General features: G+C 38.9%; 1 protein-coding gene across 1 annotated transcript in view; it reads left to right on the top strand.

The window, feature by feature from the left end:
* Positions 1–23,161, top strand: part of GPC6 (glypican 6) — a 2,314,333-nt gene that overhangs the window by 1,392,845 nt on the left and 898,327 nt on the right. The gene's annotated exons all lie outside the window — the stretch shown is intronic.

Below are 23,161 nucleotides of genomic sequence, written 5' to 3'. Positions count from 1 at the left end.
CTTAGGCCTAGATTTGGAGTTTGGCGTTAGCCGTGAAAACCAGCGTTAGAGGCTCCTAACGCTGGTTTTAGGCTAACTCCGGTATTTGGAGTCACTCAAAATAGGGTCTAACGCTCACTTTTCAGCCGCGACTTTTCCATACCGCAGATCCCCTTACGTCAATTGCGTATCCTATCTTTTCAATGGGATCTTTCTAACTCCGGTATTTAGAGTTGTGTCTGAAGTGAGCGTTAGACATCTAACGACAAAACTCCAGCCGCAGGAAAAAAGTCAGTAGTTAAGAGCTTTTTGGGCTAACGCCGGTTCATAAAGCTCTTAACTACTGTACTCTAAAGTACACTAACACCCATAAACTACCTATGTACCCCTAAACCGAGGCCCCCCCACATCGCCGCCACTCGATTACATTTTTTTAACCCCTAATCTGCCGACCGCCACCTACGTTATACTTATGTACCCCTAATCTGCTGCCCCTAACACCGCCGACCCCTGTATTATATTTATTAACCCCTAATCTGCCCCCCACAACGTCGCAGCCAGCTACCTACAATAATTAACCCCTAATCTGCCGACCGCAAAGCGCCGCCTGCGGCTGAAGAGGTCCAGAAGAGGCTCCAAAGTCTTCATCCTATCCAGGAAGAAGAGGCGATCCGGACCGGCAACCATCTTGATCCAAGCGGCATCTTCTATCTTCATCCGATGACGACCTCCACCTCGGACCCATCTTCTTCCGGCGACGTCCAACTGAAGAATGACGGTTCCTTTAAGGGACGTCATCCAAGATGGCGTCCCTCGAATTCCGATTGGCTGAAAGGATTCTATCAGCCAATCGGAATTAATGTAGGAATATTCTGATTGGCTGATGGAATCAGCCAATCAGAATCAAGTTCAATCCGATTGGCTGATCCAATCAGCCAATCAGATTGAGCTCGCATTCTATTGGCTGTTCCGATCAGCCAATAGAATGCGAGCTCAATCTGATTGGCTGATTGGATCAGCCAATCGGATTGAACTTGATTCTGATTGGCTGATTCCATCAGCCCTTCAGAATATTCCTACCTTAATTCCGATTGGCTGATAGAATCCTATCAGCCAATCAGAATTTGAGGGACGCCATCTTGGATGACGTCCCTTAAAGGAACCGTCATTCTTCAGTTGGACGTCGCCGGAAGAAGATGGGTCCGCGGTGGAGGTCTTCAGGATGGAGCCGGTCGTCATCGGATGAAGATAGAAGATGCCACTTGGATCAAGATGGTTGCCGGTCCGGATCGCCTCTTCTTCCCGGATAGGATGAAGACTTTGGAGCCTTTTCTGGACCTCTTCAGCCACCGGATGATGGATCGCCAACCCCCCGCTTGGGTTGGATGAAGATTTTGGAGCCAGGACGGATCGGTGATACCTGGTGAGGTGAAGACAAGGTAGGATGATCTTCAGGGGCTTAGTGTTAGGTTTATTTAAGGGGGGTTTGGGTTAGATTAGGGGTATGTGGGTGGTGGGTTGTAATGTTGGGGGGGTATTGTATGTTTTTTTTTACAGGCAAAAGAGCTGAACTTCTTGGGGCATGCCCCGCAAAGGGCCCTGTTCAGGGCTGGTAAGGTAAAAGAGCTTTTAACTTTAGTAATTTAGAATAGGGTAGGGCATTTTTTATTTTGGGGGGCTTTGTTGTTTTATTAGGGGGCTTAGAGTAGGTGTAATTAGTTTAAAATTGTTGTAATATTTTTCTAATGTTTGTAGATTTTTTTTTATTTTTTGTAACTTAGTTCTTTTTTATTTTTTGTACTTTAGTTAGTTTATTTCATTGTAGTTATTTGTAGATATTGTATTTAATTAATGTATTGATAGTGTAGTGTTAGGTTTAATTGTAGGTAATTATAGGTATTTTATTTAATTAATTTAATGATAGTATAGTGTTAGGTTTAATTGTAACTTAGGTTAGGATTTATTTGACAGATAATTTTGTAATTATTTTAACTAGGTAACTATTAAATAGTTCTTAACTATTTAATAGCTATTGTACCTGGTTAAAATAATTACAAAGTTGCCTGTAAAATAAATATTAATCCTAAAATAGCTACAATGTAATTATAATTTATATTGTAGCTATATTAGGGTTTATTTTACAGGTAAGTATTTAGCTTTAAATAGGAATAATTTATTTAATAAGAGTTAATTAATTTCGTTAGATTAAAATTATATTTAATTTAGGGGGGTGTTAGTGTTAGGGTTAGACTTAGCTTTAGGGGTTAATCCATTTATTAGAATAGCGGTGAGCTCCGGTCGGCAGATTAGGAGTTAATAATTGAAGTTAGGTGTCGGCGATGTTAGGGAGGGCAGATTAGGGGTTAATACTATTTATTATAGGGTTAGTGAGGCGGATTAGGGGTTAATAACTTTATAATAGTAGCGGTGCGGTCCGCTCGGCAGATTAGGGGTTAATAAGTGTAGGCAGGTGGAGGCGACGTTGTGGGGGGCAGATTAGGGGTTAATAAATATAATATAGGGGTCGGCGGTGTTAGGGGCAGCAGATTAGGGGTACATAAGGATAATGTAAGTAGCGGCGGTTTACGGAGCGGCAGATTAGGGGTTAAAAATAAAATGCAGGTGTCAGCGATAGCGGGCGCGGCAGATTAGGGGTTAATAAGTGTAAGGTTAGGGGTGTTTAGACTCGGGGTACATGTTAGGGTGTTAGGTGCAGACTTAGGAGGTGTTTCCGCATAGCAAACAATGGGGCTGCGTTAAGAGCTGAACGCGGCTTTTTTGCAGGTGTTAGGTTTTTTTTCAGCTCAAACAGCCCCATTGTTTTCTATGGGGGAATCGTGCACGAGCACGTTTTTGAGGCTGGCTGCTTGCGTAAGCAACTCTGGTATCGAGAGTTGAAGCTGCGTTAAAAATGCTCTACGCTCCTTTTTTGGAGCCTAACGCAGCCTTTATGTGGACTCTCAATACCAGAGTTATTTTTATGGTGCGGCCAGAAAAAAGCCGGCGTTAGCTACGCGGGTCGTTACAGTCAAAACTCCAAATCTAGGCCTTAGTGTTTTTACTCCAAGGCAAAGCACCCTACGGTAGGCTGGAGAAAAATCTTTAATCCTTGTTTGGAGAGACGTAGCGAGCAGCAGCTACTTGCATGCTACCTGTCCACTCCGCCCTCAGCTGGAAGTCCCTCCATCCTCACGATATTGATTATCACTACTTAGTCTAACAATAGCGCACCATTTGTAATCTAGCTCATAATAATTGTCACACGGACAGATCAAGATTCATACCACATGGGTGGTTGTACATGCAACTGAGTTGTGAATAGTATATATTTTATTATTATGTGGATGGTGTAATTTCTTAGTAGCTATATATCTATTTGAAGTAACACAGCTTAGGCACTTGTAGCATCCTTTGCTACTCATTGGCCATTTAGTCACATCCTCATAACAATTTCTAGGGTTCATTATAGCAAGCAAATCCTTAAGTTTAGTGTTCCTTTTATAGCCCACCACTGGGGTGACCCCCTCAACGAATCTCAACTGCATGTCCATGGTTGGTATATGCTAATTTATCTTAATTATTAAAGTACACCCAGTTTGCCGGTATTGGGGCAGAAAGTGCTTACCACCATGATTCTTTTATGATGTTGTCCATCATTCCTACATTTCAATAATTGTTGTTCATATCCTTTCAGATCATGTATCATGGGTTATAAACTCTAAAACAAATTAATTTTTGATTTCATATAGCTGTGAGACCCCCTTAAAGGGAAACGTAACCCACATGTTTTCTTTCATGATTCAGATAGAACATGCCATTTTAAGCAACTTTATAATTTACTCCTGTTATCAATTTTTCTTTGTTCTATTGCTGTCTTTATTTTAAAAGCAGGAATGCAAATCTAAACAGCCAGTCCATTTTAGTTTCAGCACCATGGATAGAGCTTTCCTATTGGTGGCTGACATTTAACCACCAATAAGCAAGCATAACCCAGGTTCTCAACCAAAAATGGGCCTGCTCCTATGCATCACATTCCTGCTTTTTAAATAAAGATAGCAAGAGACCAAAGAAAAAATTATAATGGGTGTAAATTAGAAAGTTGCTTAAAATTGCATGCACTATTTGACTCATGAAAGAAAAAAATTGGGTTTAGTGTCCCTTTAAGTGTGTTGGATTTATTTCTTATTGCTCTTATCATCTGGGATTCAACTATTCCTTTTAATAAAGAGAGGGGTTGACAGGTATCTGCTCTTTAAAATTAAATGTATACTGTAGTATGTTTATCAAAAGTCAATTAAAATGTACTGTAGTATTAGTATTATCCCTAAACACTTTCTCCAAGGTCTATTGACCACCCCTCTATATCAAGAAAACATTGTCGATGTATCTGTGAGAAAAAAATTATTGCATCCCTATTTGTCTTTCAGATACAATCTCTCTCAAAAGCTGACATAAAGATGTTTGCATAAGCAGGTACAATGTTTGACTCAATGGCAAAGACTGTTGTCTTAAAATAAAAGGTGTTCTCAAATTTAAAGTAATTTCTTTCATACAGGTGATGAGAGTCTATGATCCTTTACTCTTGGGAATTACTCTTCTCTACCACTAGGAGGATTCAAAGATTCCCAAACCTGAGGAGCTCTATAAAACCCCTCACACATACCTCAGTCTTTACGTTGCCTCCCCTGGAGGTTATTGAAGATTGAAGATGTGTATTTGATTTTCAGTATATGTTGAGCCCTGGTTTCCCCTCAGAGTACAGTGCTTGTCAGAGGGATGTATATGGGGTATGATCTATGATTCCTTTTTTCACCTCATGGGAAATTTTTCATAAACCCTCTATAATTGGTCACAGGGACTTGTCTTTTGCCTCCCCTTATGGATCTACAATATACTCCTATTTTATAACCTTTTGCTGATATTATTCAGTGCTGGTTTGGCTGTTTGCTTTTTGATTGCTAGTAAGTATCTTTTTATGAACATCTAGACATTCTTATAGCTATGTTATGGGCACTTTTTAAAGTATGTATATATATATATATATATATATTGTATGTATATATATATATATATATATATATATATATGTGTGTTTGCTAATATATATGGCTTTGGGACAGATCCTTTTCACTATTCCCTTGCTAATTTGCGTGAAACTGCTTATTTAGTGCTCTTAGTTTTTCACGTGTCGAGGTTGCGCATATTATTATTATTATTATCGGTTATTTGTAGAGCGCCAACAGATTCCACAGTGCTATAAACAAATGCGGTGTACAACAAAACAATTATAGGGATCAAATGGGTAGAGGACCCTGCCAAGAGTTGCACTCTTGTAGTCAACTCTTAAGAAGGTGATCTACAAACAGCTGGACTCCTATGCTTACATGCTAAGGGTGTTCAGGGGATAGCAATGGAGGAGAGAAACTGGTATAAAGGTTAGCGTAGGTTGTATGCATCCCGGAACAGTAGAGTCTTTAGGGAGCACTTGAAGCTTTTAAAACTAGAAGAGAGTCTTGTGGAGTAAGGCAGAGAGTTCTACAAGATGGGAGCCAGTCTGGAGAAGTCCTGTAAATGGGAGTGTGATGAGGTGACAAGAGAGGAGGAGAGTAGGAGGTCGTGAGCAGAGTGAAGGGGATAGGAGGGAGAGTATCTTGAGACAGGGGGGAGCAGTGCAGTTGAGGGCTTTGTATGTCAGAATGAGAATTTTGTGTTTGATCCTAGAGGCAAGAGGAAGCCAGTGAAGGGATTGGCAGAGAGGTGCAGCAGATGAAGAGCGACGTGTAAGGAAGCGGAGTCTGGCAGGGGCATTTATTATGGATTGTAAAGGAGCTAAGCGGCAGGTGGGGAGACCAGAGAGGACAGAGTTGCAGTAATCGAGGTGGGAAAGAATGAGAGAGTGGATTAAAATCTTAGTTGTGTCTTGTGTAAGGAAGTGTCTAATTTTAGAGATGTTTTTAAGGTGGAAGCGGTAGGCTTTAGCCAATGACTGAATGTGAGGAGTGAAAGAAAGATCTGAGTCAAATGTGACCCCGAGACATCGGGCATGTGGGGTAGGGGTAATGATGGAGTTGTCGACAATTATAGAGGGATTGGGGGTGGAGAGTTTAGAAGAAGGGGGGAAAATAAGGAGCTCAGTTTTGGAGAGATTTAGCTTGAGGTAGTGAGAGGACATCCAATTAGAGATGTGAGAGAGACAGTTAGTGACATGGGTTAGCAAGGAAGGAGATAGGTCTGGTGCAGAGAAGTAGATTTGGGCATCGTCGGCATACAAATGATATTGTAAACTGTGGGACTTTATTAGGGAACCTAGTGATAACGTGTAGATTGAGAAGAGAAGGGGACCGAGGACAGAGCCTTGCGGTACTCCGACAGAAAGTGGTGACGGGGCAGAGGAGGCCCCAGAGAAGGCTACACTAAATGTATGGTTTGACAGGTAGGAAGAGAGCCACGAGAGGGCTGTGTCACAGATGCCGAAGGATTGGAGGTTTTGGAGCAAAAGAGGGTAGTCAACAGGCTGCAGACAGATCAAGGAGGATAAGCAGAGAGAATTGGCCTTTTGATTTATCTGTAAGTAGGTCGTTGATAACCTTAACAATTGCTGTCTCTGTGGAGTGATGGGGACGAAATCCAGATTGCAATGGGTACAAGTTTATTGTAAGGAAATGGGATAGGCATGCATTAGCTAGTTTTTTGAGAAGCTTTGATGCAAGAGGGAGGAGGGAAATAGGGCGGTAGTTGGATGGGGAGGTAGGATCAAGGGAAGGGTTTTTGAGGATAGGTGTGACCAGTGCATGTTTCAGTGATGAGGGAAATATACCAGTGCTGAGGGAGAGGTTGAAAGTGTGTGTGAGTATAGGGGTAAGGGTGGCAGAGAGGGAGGGGAGTAGCTGTGAGGGGATAGGGTCAAGGGGACAGGTAGTGAGGTGAGAGCGCAGTATAAGTGCCAAAACTTCTTCCTCAGTAACAGGGGAGAATGAGCTAAATTTAAGGTTATGTGGGTTGTGGTTGATTGAGAGCATTTGAGGGGCTGAGAGAATGGAATTATGTTGAGAGCTGATTTCATTTCTGATGGAGTCGATTTTGTTATTGAAGTGGTTGGCAAAGTCTTGAGCTGACAGAGAAGTTGTATTAGGAGGTGGGGGAGGGCGGAGAAGAGTATTGAAAGTGGAGAACAAACGTTTTGGGTTTGAAGAAAGATTAGAAAAAAGAGTAGAGAAGTAGTGTTGCTTATGGAAATTAAGGGCAGAGTAGTAGGAGTTCAAGATAAATTTGTAATGTTGAAAATCATCTAAACTCCTAGATTTTCTCCAGTGCCGCTCAGCAGTATGGGAACATCTGCGTAGGTATCGTGTCAGAGGAGTATGCCAGGGCCAAGGATGAGTGTTTGATTTCCGAGCTATGGTAAGAGGGGCGAGATTGTCAAGGACAGATGTAAGGGTGGAATTATAGTGGCAGATAGATTGGTCAGGGCAGGAAAAGGAGAAGAAGGATGATAGGAGAGGTTTGATTGAATTAGAAAGCTGTTGTTGATCTAATGACATAATGCTTCTGTGAAGTTTGGTGTGAGGAGCAGAAGGAGGGAGAGTTGTAGGGAGGGATGATATGTTGCAAGTAAGGAGATGCTGGTCGGAAAGGGGGAGTTTGTGAAGTTTGAGAGTGTGCATCGATAGCTTAAGATCAGGTCAAAGGAGTGACCATCTTTGTGAGTGGGAGAATCAGTCCATTGTGACAAACCGAAAGAGGAAGGGAGTTGCAGAAGTTGTTTTGCAGAGGAGGCAGTGAGATTGTCAAGAGGGATGTTGAAGTCACCAAGAATGAGGGAAGGGGTGTCTGAGGAAAGGAAATAAGGTAGCCAGGCCGCCAAGTGATCTAGAAATTGAGTTGAGGAGCCAGGAGGACGGTATATGACTGCAACATGTATAGAAAGAGGAGAGAAAAAGCGAATCATGTGGGTTTTGGGATAACGCTTTTAGGGTTAGCACAGGTCCCTTTAGTCTTCCTATAGTTTACCTGCGAGTCAGGTTAGCGCCTTTTTTAAGTGTAAGTTTTGTAAAGTGCACATGGATTTAATGTTCCTCCTGTTTTGTTGTGCAGTTTGGCTTAGCGTACATTGTACCTGTAACTCTTTTTTGTAAAAGTTGCTTAGGAGTAGGTAAGTTTCATTCCTCAGGTTATTTTTAGAGTGTATTGCATTACTTTGCCATATGCCATAATGGAGCAGCAGGATTCTGTCCCGAAATCTACCCCAGAAACCAAATTTCCTGAACAACTTTCTATCATTATTATATGTGCTTATTGTAAGAGAGCTGAAGTGTCTTCTCCAGCTCATTTATTTGGATTTTTAATGTAATAATACCAATCTAATGGTGTTTTTCTAGGTACCAATGAACCTACTGTTTCTTCATTACAGAATAATGCTGATGTAGTGCCTCCTGACATGAAATGTTTTTTAAGGTTACAGTTTCTGAAGCGTTGTCTGCTCTCCCGACTTTAAACAAAATAAATAGTCAGATTTTACCTTCTACAAGTGCTATCTGGCCTGAGACCAATAGTTTTCATCCCCTGATGAAGATTCCTCTTTTTATGTTGAACCTAATATTTCCTCTTTTTTGTTTAAAGTTGAACATATTTGTTCTCTTTTAAAAGAAGTCTTAATTATGTAAGGGGATAAAGATCCTAAAGTTCATGGTGATAAACCTTCTAATCATTTAAATTCAGTTTTTAAGACTGTTGTTAATTTCCCTGAGGATTGTACTGTGTCTGATGCTGTCTCTGACATTATCTCTAGGGAATTGTCTAAGACAGTTATTTATTTTACTCCTTCTGTATGGTTTAAAAAGTTATATCCTTTACCTGCTGCTAATTTAGACTTATGGGACACAATTCCCAAGTTGGATGAGGCCAACTCCACTCCGGCTTAACACATTACTATTCCTTTGGAAGATAATACTTCTTTAAGGACGCTTTGGACAGAAAGTTAGAATCTTTTCATAGAAGGGACTTTTTACATGCAGGTTATATTTTCAGACCAGCTTTTTCTATTACTGATATATCTGCTGTTTCTCCTTACTGGTTGTCTCATTTTTCAGAACATTATTGTGAAGACTCTCTGCTAGTGAAAGTCTTTTCGGTTTGCTTAAGAGTGCCAATTCTTTTATTTGTGATGTTGTATTTGATATTATGAAGATTAATGTCAAAAGCATGTCTTTGGCAGTCCTTGCTAGGAGAGACTTGTGGCTTAAATCCTGGTCTGTGGATATGGTGTCTAAATCTAGATTAATGTCTCTTCCCATTCAGAGAAGTTATTTGTTTCTGATTTAGATTCCATTATTCTACTGTTACTGGAGGTAAAGGGATTTTCCTCCTTGAGACAGGAAGCCTAGAGGGACATACAAAGCTTCTAATTATTTTCATTCAAGATTAAGCCACTTTCAGGAGGCTTGGTTTCAGTCGGTTCCAGATCCATGGGTTTGGAATTTTGTTTCTCAGTGACATTGAACAATATTCAGAACAAGGGCTCCTAAAGGAAAAAAAATTTCTGTCCATTGTTCCAGAGGGGCTTTTTTTGCTTATACCAACTGGACAGTGATAACTACAGATGCAAGTCTCTCAGGTTGGGGAGCTGTTTGGGGATCTCTGGCAGCACAGAGAGTTTGGGATCCTCAGTAGGTGTGGTTACCAATTAATTTTTTAAAACTGATGCAATTTTCAGGGCCCTTCAAGTTTGGCCTCTGTTGAAAAGGAAGTCTCATCTCTGTTTCCAAGCAGACAATTTCACAGCAGTAGCATTTATCAACCGTCAGGGAGGAACTGTTCCCTAGCAATATTGGAGGTGTCTCTGATTCTCTCTTGGGCAAAAGCTAATTCTTGTCTAGTCTCTGCAATTAATATTGCAGGTGGGAATAACTAAGAGGCCGACTTTCTCAGTCATCAATTTCTACATCTGTAACAGTAGCAGTTTGAACAAACATTTACTACTGTTTTGTAATTTGAGAGCAGCAAATGCCTTAAAATTAAATTTGTAACATTAAAGAAGCTTGATGAATTTACTATAAATGCTTCTTAGAATGTGTTAATATTTGCCCAATAAGTGTCAGTTTATTGACTTCATAAACTGTTTATTACTTCAAGGGCAGTTGTATACGCAAACAGCTTAAATAATGCAATAAAGTAAATGAATATAAATGTACTCCTTGATTAGGCTGGTATAGTTCATCAAGTTGTATGAGCGAAATGAAATAGGAATGGATTAAATATGTCTGACCTGAAAACCCAGGAGTTAGATTCTTGTGTCCGTTTGCTATGTGCAGCAGCGTGGGTCTCACAGGGAGAGCGGTTGTCGGCTGCAGCTGTTGACGTCACCGCTACTCGCTGTGCTGTGTCTGTGGCGAGCTTGGAGTTCCTGTTTCCTTGTAACAGCTTCAAGATGGAATTACACGCTGTAATATTTGCCTTGAGGAAGTTGTTTTCCAAAAGAGAGGTGAAGTAACAGAGCTGCTTAGAGGATGGAAAGTAAGAGAGTTATTTGAGTTATATTAGGAACTCTTTCAGTAGAAATTCAGTGAGGCTGATGGAGAGCGTGGAATACTCTCAGAGACACACTAGAGCTATGTATCTTTCTCAATTAACCAGCAATGAGTGCTGGGGGAAGTGCTTGATATAGGGGGAGAGCCACACTTGTTGTCCTACGGAATATTGTGGACTAGGTCTGTGGTGGAGGTCGTAGTACCTACGTTGTGAAGCTTGTGCCTGAAGTATATGTTCACGAATTGAAGAGAAGTTGGCAGAAATGTCGTTAACTAGATCATTCACCTGAGGACATGGAGTATCAATCTTCAGGAGTAGAGTGAAATTAGGATGTAAACCATAGTTAACAAAAAATGGAGATGTGCCAGTCGTGGAACTCTTGTTATTATTGTAGGCGAATTCTGCTAGGGGCAAGTAGGCGGCCCATGAATCTTGTTGGTGAGAGCAGAAGCATTGCAGGTACTGCTCGAGCCACTGATTCACCCTCTCCGTCTGACCATTTGTTTGAGGATGGTAGGCAGTGGTGAGTTTTTGTTCAATATGCAGAGCAGCACACAAATTCTTCCAGAACTTAGAAGTGAATTGGGTTCCACGGTCACTAAGGATGGTTTTAGGAATTCCATGCAATCTTACAATGTTTTGAATGAACAAATCACTTGTGATCTTAGAAGTGGGTAAAGAAGCGATCGTGTGAAATGTGCCATTTTAGAGAATAAGTCGGTGACAACCATTATAGTGGTGTAATTGTTAGAGACAGGTAGGTCAACAATAAAGTCTAAAGATACCGCCTCCCAGGGTATTTGTGGTACAGGTAAAGGCTGTAAAAGGCCCATAGGAAGTTGTTTAGAAGGTTTGGAGGTTGCACATATAACGCATTTAGAGATAAATTCCTTGAGATCAAGGTTAAGGGTAGGCCACCAAAAAGAACGCTTTAGTAAATCCGATGTTTTATCCCTTCCCATGTGTCCAGCAAGGGGGGATTCATGAACTGTTTTCAAAATTGAAGGTCTAAGACTTGGAGGTATGTATAGCTTCCCTTCCTTGCAGATTAAGCCGTCAGAATTGAAGGTAAGATCTGTATGGGGTACTGACGGGTCAATAGCAATAGCATCTTTTAACACTGTAGTTAGACTTGTTATAACTCCAATGATATAATCCTTAGGGATAATAGTAGAAGGAATGCTTGGTATTATAGGTTTAGAACCTTGTCGGGAGAGGGCGTCAGCCATGCCATTTTTAGTACCTGGTCTGTAAGTAATGATATAATGAAAACGAGAAAAGTAAAGACTCCAGCGTAATTGTCTGGAGGATAGGGTTCGATTGAACTGTAAGTATTGTAGATTTTTGTGGTCAGTATATATGACAGTTGGTTGTGTCGCGCCCTCTAGCAAGTGTCTCCAGTGATCGAAGGAACACTTTATTGCAAGTAATTCCTTCTCGCCAACTGGGTAATTTAATTCTGCTGGTTGCATCAATCTAGAGAAGAATGCGACCGGGTGTAATGGATCCTTAAACGATTTCCGTTGAGAAAGAATTGCCCCAATGGCGAACTCAGAAGCGTCAACTTCTAGAATAAATTGCTTTTCTAAATCCGGGTATTGAAGAATGGGTGCTGTAGTGAATTTACCTTTTAAAAGATCAAATACCTGTTGAGTTTGGCTAGTCCACCTGAAAGGATGATTCAATTTGGTAAGTTCAGTTAGAGGTTTGGTAATAGCAGCAAATCCAGGAATGAATTTCCTATAATAGTTTGAAAAACCTAGGAAACGTTGAACATCTTTCTTAGATTGAGGAATTGGCCAGTTATGAATAGCCTGAACCTTATCGTCTTGCATCTTGATTCCATCAGGAGAAATGTCATAACCCAGGAACGAGATGTTATTCGATTCAAAAATACATTTTTCTAGTTTAGCGTATAGGTTATTTTTTCGTAACCTAGTGAGAACCTCTCTGACATGTATTCTATGTTGATCTAAATTTTGTGAGTAAATTAGAATATCGTCTATATAGACAACAATATATACATCCAAAATATCTCTGAAGAGATCATTGATTAAGCATTGAAATGTTGCTGGGGCATTGCATAGACCGAATGGCATCACTGTATATTTGAATAGCCCATATCTAGTCCGAAAAGCAGTGAGCCATTCGTCGCCAGCTCTCATAAATATAAGATTGTAGGCACCTCGAAGATCCAATTTTGTGAAAATTGAAGCCCCCCGTAATCTTTCAATTAACTCAGGGATTAAGGGTAGGGGATACCTGTTTTTTCTGGTACGCCTGTTAAATTCCCTGTAATCGATAATTTATCTTAACGTGCCATCTTTATGTGTGACAAAAAATATGCCTGCACCTGCAGGAGAGGTGCTAGGTCTTATAAAACCCTTTCTGAAGTACTCATCAATATAATTTTTAAGGTGTTCTAATTCTGGTTTTGAAAGGGGGTAGATATGTCCGTAGGGAATTGAAATTCCTGGGAGTAGATCAATGGGACAATCATAATCCCTATGAGGAGGCAAACATTCAGCGTCTTTTCTATTAAAAACATCTGAAAAGTCTGCATATTGTTTAGGTAAAATGTTATCATCAACTTGTAGCATAATCATATCAGATGATGACCTACTATTCTGAGTGAGATGAGGGAAAGATAAACTAAGGTCACTCCAGTTTATAGTAGGTTTGTGTTTACAAAACCAATTAATGTCAAGGATTACATTAAACATTGGAGAAGATATGACATCAAAAATGAGTGTTTCTGTGATATGTGTGCAAGATGTTACCTGTAATGGTGTAGTCTGGTGTGTGACAGGACCTGATTTAAGAAATGAGCCATCAATGACCTTCACAGAGACTGGAGTTTGCTTACACACTAAAGGTATTTTATTCTGTTTCACAAAAGAAAGATCAACAAAATTTCTGCATGAGCCAGTGTCCAGAATAGCTTCAGTAGTTATCTTGGTTTGATCCCACTGTAAGATAATAGGCATAGTTAGATATGAGGGTTTAATGATTTTCATCAAAAGGGATTCAGAATTGTTAGACAACCTACCCTTCTTATTCTTAGCGAGGACTGGGCAGTCCTTTACTTCATGCGTGGGGCAGGCACAGTACATGCACAAACTGTGCAACTTCCTCCTAGTCTTCTCCTGAGAGGAGAGGGGTCCCTTCATAAAACCTATGTCCAAAGGTTGTGGCGATTCCTTAGTTTGATAAACGGGAGTGGAAAGGGAGCTTCTTGTACCGCTAGCTTTTTCAGAGCGGCGTTCCCTAAGCCGTCTATCTATATTAATAGTGAGGGTGAAGAAATCCTCCAATGAATCTGGGATACCTGTCCGGGAGAGTTCATCTTTTATTTCCTCAGACAACCCTAAGCGATATTGAGTTTTAAGTGAGACCTCATTCCATTCAGAATCCCGGGCGGATATTTTGAATTGTGTAATGTAGGTCTCCACTGGGTTCTTCCTTTGTTTTAAAGATCTAAGTATGTTTTCAGCTGTGACCTGCTTGAAAGGGTCATCATATAATGCTGACATTTGATTAAAGAACTCATCAAGGGATCCTAGAATTGCATCATCATTTTCAAAGAAAGAGTCAGCCCAAGCCCTAGGTTCTCCCCTCAAATATTATATCACAGTGAGCACTCTTGACCTTTCAGTGGGATAAGTGCGAGGCTTCAATTGGAAAAGCAACATGCAGGAGTTTTTAAACTCTCTAAATCTTGAACGGTCACCAGAGAATTTTTCTGGGGGGGAGACCATGGGTTCTGGGGTAGATTCTGCACTTGCAGGTTTAGGTGCCAGAGTCTCTCTTAAGCAGGCCTTCAAAGCCTGATTTTCCACTTGTAATTCGTGGAAAGATCCTGATAGAGCTTCTAATCTGTCTGAAAGGATTTGAACTTTATCACTTAGAGGATCATGCTCCATAATTGCTGTTAAATAATGAAACGTTTGGTGTAGGATTTTTCTGTGTACACAAACACACAATCCTTGATTTCTTAGTGGCTGGTTAATTATGTAACAGTAGCAGTTTGAACAAACATTTACTACTGTTTTGTAATTTGAGAGCAGCAAATGCCTTAAAATTAAATTTGTTACATTAAAGAAGCTTGATGAATTTACTATAAATGCTTCTTAGAATGTGTTAATATTTGCCCAATAAGTGTCAGTTTATTGACTTCATAAACTGTTTATTACTTCAAGGGCAGTTGTATATGCAAACAGCTTAAATAATGCAATAAAGTAAATGAATATAAATGTACTCCTTGATTAGGCTGGTATAGTTCATCAAGTTGTATGAGCGAAATGAAATAGGAATGGATTAAATATGTCTGACCTGAAATCCCAGGAGTTTGATTCTTGTGTCCGTTTGCTATGTGCTGCAGCGTGGGTCTCACAGGGAGAGCGGTTATCGGCTGCAGCTGATGACGTCACCGCTACTCGCTGTGCTGTGTCTGTGGCGAGCTTGGAGTTCCTGTTTCCTTGTAACAGCTTCAAGATGGAATTACACGCTGTAATATTTGCCTTGAGGAAGTTGTTTTCCAAAAGAGAGGTGAGGTAACAGAGCTGCTTAGAGGATGGAAAGTAAGAGAGTTATTTGAGTTATATTAGGAACTCTTTCAGTAGAAATTCAGTGAGGCTGATGGAGAGCGTGGAATACTCTCAGAGACACACTAGAGCTATGTATCTTTCTCAATTAACCAGCAATGAGTGCTGGGGGAAGTGCTTGATATAGGGGGAACTTAAAGGGACAGTATCAATAGTAAGCAGTAACCCTGACAACATCCAGGGGAATGGTCTCTTCACCAGGATGTGTTCAATCAGATTGTGGATCTTTGGGATCTTACAGAGATAGATCTGATGGCCTCTCATTTGAACAACAAACATCTCGGGTGCTTTGCATGGTCCAGGGATCATCAGACAGGGCTAGTGGATGCTCTAGTAGTTCCTTGGTCTTTTAAGCTTTCTTATCTGTTTCTGCCTCTGATTCTTCTTCACAGTGTGGTTTTGAAGATAAGGCTAGAGGAATCATCTGTAATCCTGATTGTTCCAGCTTGGCCTCACATGATTTAGTATGCAGATTTGGTTCAGATGTCCAGTTGCCCTCCTTGATCTCTGTGGTCAGACCTCCTATCTCAAGGTCCACTTTGTTAAAACTTTTGATTCACAAACCTTATTTAGAGCCTCCACCACAGTGGATTACTGCTCATTCTGCTAGGGCAGTTGCCCCTTCTTGGGCTTTTAAGAATGAGGCTTCAGCAAGGCAGCTACTTGGTCTTGTTTGTGTTTTTGCCTCTTCTGAAGCAGTCTTTGGTAAAACAGTTCTTCAGGCAGTTGTCTCAGTTTGATTTTTTTTCCTGCTTACTTTACGTGTATATACAAAAATAAAATAAATATTAGAATTGTGGATTTAATTTCTCAGTGAAAAAAAAGATGTTTTTAAATCCCTCTATTTCTGTTATTACTCATGAACTCCATAGATTGGGTATTGGTTCCCAAGAGTAAAGCATCATGAGCCCTCACCACCTGTATGAAAGAAAACATAATTTATGTTTAACTGATACATTCATTTATTTTATGGTGGTTAGAGTCCACAAGACCTCCCCTTGTGTTTTTCTGGGGTTAGTTTTTTCTTCAGCACCTCTTTTTCCTCTGCTTTTTTTAGCTCTTATTCCTTTTTCTTACCTCACTTGCTTGGCTATATGTTGGACTGATGTATGTGTGAGGTATGAGAGGTTTTATAGCGCTCTTGGGGTTTGGGAATTTTTGCCTTAATTTATCAGGTAAGTATAAATTATGCTTTTTCTCTTAACAAAATTATTTCAGCTCTGAAATAAAATTCTTCTGTGAAATGGGATAACTTTTGTATTGTTTTGACAGCAACACAAAATTCCTAACAACAGCTAAATCTTCTTTCTGGGGAATAGACTGTTTACATCAAAGGTAACTAATATGTCACCCTCCTAAATCTCCACCTTATGTAATAGCTGGATAAGATTGCTTGTGTTAAGCATAAATATTTTTGTTTCTTTTACCACAGGTTGAAGTAGAAAGTCTATATACTAGACCACAGGTTGTAATAATGGCTCTTAAGCTGATACTAAGGGTCATCCATGAGGTTTATCAAGTGAATGTGTATGAAATACGTACTCTAGAGTTTGGGGTTGTCATAAACATCTGAGTTGTTCTAGGATAGATCCTTGCTCAAATCCCAACCTCAGTAATTCATCCAATTTTTTTCTGATCAAAAGTCAACTTCCTATAAGTACCCTGAACACTAATTTGCTCAAAGATATCCATACGAAAGTCTGTGTAGTTTAATAGCACAATCCACCCCCCCTTAAATTAGGATCAGATTATTATTTTAAAGTCTTCTTGTAGAGAGACTATAGCCGCTCTCTCAAAATGTGTACAATTATCCTTCCATCTCCTGGATTTAATTACCTCCAACATATGTTCTACTAATCTAAATTAACATTTTTTTATTGTACAGTTTTAAATATGCTCTCTTTCCTAAATGGGGACATATCAGTGGCTTTTTGCTTTTGTGTATCCTGGAAGAATTTCCTAATTTCTAGAGTAAAAAAAAAAAACTAAATATCTGGACCCTAGTCTATTCTTAAGTGAAATCCTCTGAGCCTACTCAAAAAGGTAGACCGTGATCTCTCTTACACGGTTAAGAATTAAACAGATAAAACAGGGGGGGAATGAGTGGCGCTATTAGAGCTGAGGAATATAAAATTGAATGATTTTTTTAGTAGATTTATGTCAATATTGTCTATACAGATTAGGAAAACAAATTACCATAAAGAGATATAAATAATCAATAATAGATTTTTAGCGTTTTAGAAATATATATTTAATATACACAATAAAATAGGGAGATATACCACCAATAGTGGACTTTAATACTTTTAGATCTCTTTATACTAATTTATAGAGTACATTGAAATTTGTGTAGACCAATCAAAGTCCAGCTCAGATAGATTTCTACTTGGTCCATACTGTATATCAACCCTTTGTTTAATAAATATTGATCACAATATTCTGCTTCTTATATTTCATCCCCTGCAGTGTGGTCAATGTCTTACTCCACCCTCCTGATAGGTGGCCTTTAGTGCTTTCCCATCTGGACATGTATGTATGAATATATGTGTGTTTCTAGGTGACTGTTTTAAGATCAGTGATATCAAGAAATTGCTGCTTAGTGATATTAAATAAACTATTTACTTGATGTGTTATCACAAATAATTCACAAATAGGATATCACTTTTTAGTTTTATATATAAGTTCCTGCTGTTAATTAGGTGCACAGTTCTTAGAACCAATAAATTGACATAAAATATTATCAACATAGGGACCATGTTTATAGTTTTATGCTAAATATTTTGCAAATGGTTTGCATATTTCTAAATTCCAAGAGCAGTGTGGTTTGTTATGTTTTCATTTATTGGCAAATAAGAAGTGCATGCTTCTAATTTAATATAACATATTACAGGGTAAAATTAGACAAAAATCCTGCACTTGACCTGACTGATTTTTTTATTTTTATTGTTTGGTTATTATTTTTGTTCAGGTATCATACAAACTTAATTAGCATTATCAGCTTAGACTTACTACTGTGCTTTCAATGTTTTGATACAATTTTGTACCATATGTATTTATTTCTTTGTTTATTACAACATGATTTAGTTATTTATAGTAAATGGAGATGCTCATTCTGAATGTAACATTTTAGAAATAAAAAATATTTGTTAAGTAGAACATATTTAAAGGAAAATATATTCTGATTAATTTAGCTTCCCGTTGCTATATTATCTCTTCGACAGAACATGTACCTGATTGACAAAGACATTAATCTACATTGACTAAGGAGAGGAGAGGGTTTTTCAATAAGATTGTGTTATGCACTAAAAATTATTTACTATGTGAGACCCTGCCTCAGCTTCATGATTATAAGGTCTACAACATCTTAGGAACAAGGGAAATTTCTGTTACTTGAGAGCTCTCAAACGCAATGAATCTACCCTACCTATGTTCTTTTCATTATTTAGTCAGTCATATGTAATTCTGTTTGAAAGTATCATCTAAGGTCTTCTTACAAGAGGGAGTACTGTAGTTATAACAGGCTGCAGTGCGGTAGAGAGATCCATGTGAAGGATTAAATAAGGCACAACAAACTAGTGGCCGAAATAAATTCACTACATGAACCTTGAAAATGAGAGATTTGTTATAAATCAAAGGCCAAAGTAAGTGCCTCGAGTGCTTTATTCTGTGCACACAAAACACGGAGTGCAAGATAGACTTTAGAAATTTATTATTTGCTTCATGTTCAGAGTCTGTTAGATTCTTTTTTCTTTTTTTTTGTTAGGTACTGTAAACTCAAATATTAAACCAAATATGGCAAGTCAGCAGTATTCAGGGTGAATGAATCAACTGCATTTTAAAGAAGATCCTGAAGTTGATTTCTCTATAGTGCTATTTATCAACTTTAGCCTATGTGGTTAAAAGAGCAGCTAGCAGTTCATTGTAAAAATAAGGAATATGTTTTGCGTAGCAGCTAGCAAATAGCACAATGTTAAAATATAAAATATAGATATGCTGGGCACCACAAAATTATATTTATATATAAATAAGATACATGCACTGTTACCCGATTCAGGGCCAAATTGTGAGTGGAACGCAAATTATTGCTTCTGCTTCAGCGTTCATTGTGCTTGAAGTAAGCTTTTTGCGCTTGTCGGGTTGTGCTTGTATTACGAGTTGAAAGTAAACTGTTTTCTCTCTCACGCTAACCCGACAAATAAAGTTAGAATACTGTGTGCATGTTCACGTATTCACACCATAGAAGTCAATAGAGAAAAAAAGTAGAAAAAAAAATAACACCCCACTCTCACACAAAACCGATCACATATTCTCATTTGTGCTAACCCGATATGAAAGTATGAATATTTCACATTCCAATATTCTGCACATTCATAAATACATATTTCTACAAATATACATATCTACAATATATATATCTATACCTATATATATATATATATATATATATATATATATATATATGTATATACAAAGCAGAAAAAGGATATTCAGAGTCTGTATGTGCTTGATAAAGGAGCAATCGGATAAAATGTTCCTTGTTAACAAAAATTCAGGCTACGGTAGCTCGGTAATCCAAAATAAACAATTTGACAGGGCACAAATGCTCAAACACCAAGCTGGAGATAGCGTGTACGAACACTCACGGAATATACAAGAGAAACGTGAAGGGGGGATCTTCTCTCACCACACGCTCTTCCTGATCAGCACCGCCTGCACTCCGGGAAGACAGGGGGATTGGATCCACATCGTTATTCACTTTATCTGTGTCTGTCTGTGTCGTAACAGCAAGGCCAGTACGTCAATGATGTGGTTGATTCCATTCCGCCAACCTGAGGTAGTGATAATGATCCGGCAATGTAGAAGCTGTGTTTAGCTCATGATGACTTCAGGAGCAATAGTAGGGATTTCCAAAGACTGTTCCTTAACAACAGCTCAGATTTTTTTAAAAGGGGAAAGTGAATTTCAATCTCAAAAAGGGCAAAAGCCTTCAGTGCTATAAAGTTAAAAAATCCAACTTTTAATGGAGAAGTTAAAAAGTACAACAGAAATTAGTAACAAGCGTCACATGTTTCGGCCTGTGGCCTTAATCTTAGACAATGGCCTCTATTTAACAAAGTCTGCCGGACCTGATCCGACAGTGCGGATCAGGTCCGCCAGACCTCGCTGAATGCGGAGAGCAATACGCTCTCCGTATTCAGCATTGCACTAGTAGCTCACAAGAGCTGCTGGTGCAACTCCGCCCCCTGTAGACTCGCGGCCGCCAGCAGGGAGGTGTCAATCAACTCGATCGTACTCGATCGGGTTGATTTCCGGCAATGTCTGTCCGCCTGCTCAGAGCAGGCGGACAGGTTATGGAGCAGCGGTCTTTGTGACTGCTGCTTCATAACTGCTGTTTCTGGCGAGTCTGAAGGCTCACCAGAAACACGTGCCCAGAAGCTCACTACGGAGCTTGTTAAATGGGCGCCAATGTCTAAGATTAAGGCCACAGGCCGAAACATATCAGGCGCTTGTTACTAATTTCTGTTGTACTTTTTAACTTGACCATTAAAAGTTGGACTTTTTAACTTTATAGCACTGAAGGCTTTTGCCCTTTTTTGAGATTTATATATATATATATATATATATATATATATATATAAATATAATCATATAAAGGTATAGATATACAGATATATTATAGGAATATGCTATGTGCAGAAAATTGGACCGCCTAGCCAGCATTAACTGACAAAATCCAAGTTCAGAACATGCTAGTAGTGGTTACAAGCAGAGATACAGCCAATCAGAACACGACGAGGCTTATAATGCTGCTTGATTGGCAGAAACACTACTTTTCATAAGAGAACAATTTTTGACAGGGTTGTTTCAGGTTTGTTTTTCAGATCACAGTAAAATGGAGTGGGCCTGCCACAGACTTTGCTCTATGGAGCTGTGCGGTCTACTTACTCACATATATGTGTATCATGGTGCATTATAACGTATATTTGTGTTAGACTTCTTATAATCGCAGTAATTATTGCAAATTTTGGATGGTCTTAGAAAACAGTAGCACATATGCAGAATTACCAAAAGCAATATTGGTTAGACTAGTTAATAAAGATTTATGTACTGTAATCTTACTAGTTCATAATTCATGGCTGCCACAAAGCTTGGGTTAGTTCATAAAAATCCCACTTTTTGACACTATGAATTCTGCATACTTTATCAAGTTGTTTCTTCAGTCATTGATGCAGATGTATGTTGTTTATCTATGTAAGGTCTCTTTTCAAACCAGCAAAGCCACATCTACTGTACTTACCATATAAAAATGTATTACTGCGTAGGTGGCATTTCCCATGGTTCCTAGGCATGCTTTAGATATAAACTTTATTTTCAATTTCCATTAGGAAACCTAACAGACTTTGTTTTCTACATTTGAGAAACTCAGACATTTTCTCCCCTTAAATATGTTACAAATGATCTATTTTTACCTATGTGTAACATAGTTTACAAACAGTTACTTTACCTTTGCTGTATAATTTGAAATAGCTGATTTTGCCTGTTAAAACCGCAAAACATATTTAAAAGGAAATGAAACGGATAGAGCATACAATTAAAAAACAAGTTTCTATTTGCTTCTATTATCAAGTTTTCTTTGTTCTCTTGGTATAATTTTTTGAAAAGCAGGGGCATGTGCTCAGGAGCGTGCACATTTCTGGAGTTCTATATGGCAACAGTTTGCTATTTGAAAGAACACTAGATGGCAGCACTAAAATCATAGCTGTGACAAATGGTGGGTGCAAATCTTCACCAATTTTATAATTGTGATGTTTCTGCTCCCTTTTCCCACATGATATGAGTTTAATGAACGGATTTTATTGAATCTAGGCCAATGACATACTTTACAATCATAAAAAGACATATACAGTATTTTTTTTAGCACAGAAGCATCCATTTTATGAAAATCAAAAAGTTGTAATATTTTTTAAAATACCCTCAAAAAGGAAAAAAGCCTTATGTGTTCCTTTAAGTGAGATATAGGGGCCAATTTATGAAAGTGTGAGCTGACATTATACGATGTAGCGTATCATGTCCGCCACACATCGATAAATGCCAACTGCAGACTCTATCAGCATTTATCATTGCACAAGCAGTTCTTGTGAAGTGCTTGTGCAATGCCGCCCCCTGCAGATTTGCGGCCAATCGGATTGGCCGCTAGCAGGGTTGTCAATCAGCCCAATCATATCAGAGCAGGCGGACAAGTTATGGAGCAGCGGTCTTTAGACCGCTGCTTTATAACTGCTGTTTCCGGCGAGCCCAAAGGCTCGCCTGGAAACAGGGGCATCAACCTCCATACGGAGCTTGATAATTCGGCCCCAAAGTGTACTTTTCTTGTGATGTATGTCTCCAAAAATATACCAGCTCCCACGTAAATGTGGGCAAAATATCACTTTTTATGGGACCCTAGCTTTCTTAATATGTATAATTCAAGGCACAGTAAGCACCTTGTAATTACAATAGCTGTGCTATAAATTATCACATTAGGTATGTGACTTTCTTTAATACATTATAATTTTGTTTGCTGAAGTTGTTTTTCAATAGTCAAACTCCACCAAACACTTGCCTTATTTAGAGCCAATCAGGACGTACTGAAGAACACATATCTAGCCACTGTCATTATGTCAGTAAATATGCTTTGTTTTGTAGTTTGTATCTTATTATCTCTGCAGAAGTCAGCTAGGGACAGATATGTGGCAGGATAATGCTTGTAAACCTCGCCATGAGCAATTTGAGTTCTTAGAATTTGAAACACACAATTTTCAGTTTTAAAGGGACATGAAACACATACATTTTCAGTTTTAAAGGGACATTAAACATACATTTTCAGTTTTAAAGGGACATGAAACACATACATTTTCAGTTTTAAAGGGACATGAAACACATACATTTTCAGTTTTAAAGGGACATGAAACATACATTTTCAGTTTTAAAGGGACATGAAACACATACATTTTCAGTTTTAAAGGGACATGAAACACATACATTTTCTTTCAAGATTCAGGCAGAGAAAT

This window comes from Bombina bombina, chromosome 3 (assembly GCF_027579735.1).
Source record: "Bombina bombina isolate aBomBom1 chromosome 3, aBomBom1.pri, whole genome shotgun sequence".
NCBI lineage: Eukaryota > Metazoa > Chordata > Amphibia > Anura > Bombinatoridae > Bombina > Bombina bombina.
This window is presented reverse-complemented; position numbering and strand designations above follow the sequence as displayed.